This window comes from Sorex fumeus, unplaced genomic scaffold (assembly GCF_029834395.1).
Source record: "Sorex fumeus unplaced genomic scaffold, SorFum_2.1 ptg000047l, whole genome shotgun sequence".
NCBI lineage: Eukaryota > Metazoa > Chordata > Mammalia > Eulipotyphla > Soricidae > Sorex > Sorex fumeus.
Window position 1 is genome coordinate 43,998,881 of NW_026606104.1, and position 1,197 is coordinate 44,000,077.

The 1,197-nt window shown below is 44.7% G+C and overlaps 1 non-coding gene across 1 annotated transcript; it reads right to left on the reverse strand.

Moving 5' to 3' along the window:
* Positions 1-880: 880 nt before the first annotated feature.
* LOC130032167 (U6 spliceosomal RNA) lies at positions 881-987 on the reverse strand. The gene has a single exon (XR_008793731.1). It is a non-coding gene; the product is annotated as a U6 spliceosomal RNA (small nuclear RNA).
* Positions 988-1,197: the final 210 nt, after the last annotated feature.

Sequence of the window (1,197 nt, forward strand, 5' to 3'; positions counted from 1 at the left end):
AGGATCAGGGACCTCCAGTTAGGAGGAAGAGGTAGCTGGAACAATCAGAATGTTTGTTGCAGGGGCAGGGTAGGTACAAGTGGTAGGGTGTTTGCCTTGCATGCAGTTGATCTGGGTTCAACCCCCAGCATCCCATATGGTTCCCCGGAGCACAGCCAGGAGTGATTCCTGTGTCCAGAGCCAGGAGTAATCCCTGAGCATTGCAGGGTATAACCCAAAAAGCCAAAAAATTAAAAGCCAAAAACTGACGTTGCCGTAGAGGATAGGCCAAATTGAGTCTACAGGAGTCTATTTTCTATTTTATTTTATTTTATTGAATGACTGTGAGATATAGTTACAAGCTTTTATGTTTGAGTTACAAGCATACAATGATCAAACACCCATCCCTCCACCAGTGCACATGGCCCACCACCAATATCCCCAGCATAGTCTCCCTTCCCCCCCCCCCCCCCCCCGCCTGCATGTCAGATATATCCCCCATGTTCTCTCTCTCTCGTTTTGGACATTATGGTTTGCAATGCAGATACTGAGAGGTTATCATGCTTGTTCCTTTATCTACTTTCAGCACACATCTCCAATCCCGATCGATTCCTCCAACCATCATTTTCTTAGTGATCCCTTCTCTGTTGCAGCTGCTTTCTCCACCCCGCCCCCTCCCTGCGCTCATGAGACAGGCTTCCTGGCCCTTGTATCTACTGTCCTTGGATGTCAGTCTTGTGTTATGTTATTTTATATTCCACAAATGAGTGCAGTCTTTCTATATCTGTCCCTCACTTTCTGACTCATTTCACTTAGCACGATACTCTCCATGTCTATCCACTTATATGTGAATTTCATGACGTCATCTCTCCTAACAGCTGCATAGTATTCCACTGCATAGAAAAATATGGAACGCTTCACGAATTTGCGTGTCATCCTTGCTCAGGGGCCATGGTAATCTTCTCTGTATCGTTTCAATTTTAGTGTATGTGCTGCGGAAGCGAACACCAGGAGTCTATTTTGATAAAAAGCAGTAACTGAATAAACAAATGGTAGAGGAGATGCATCTTTTCGGGGCATTATTATTTTTAATTGAAATCACTGTGAGAAATACAGTTACAAAGTTGTTCATGATTGAGTTTCAGTCATACAATGCTCCAACACCTATTCCGTCATCACATTTCCTGCTGCCAAAGTCCCCGGTTTCCTGCCCTCCCT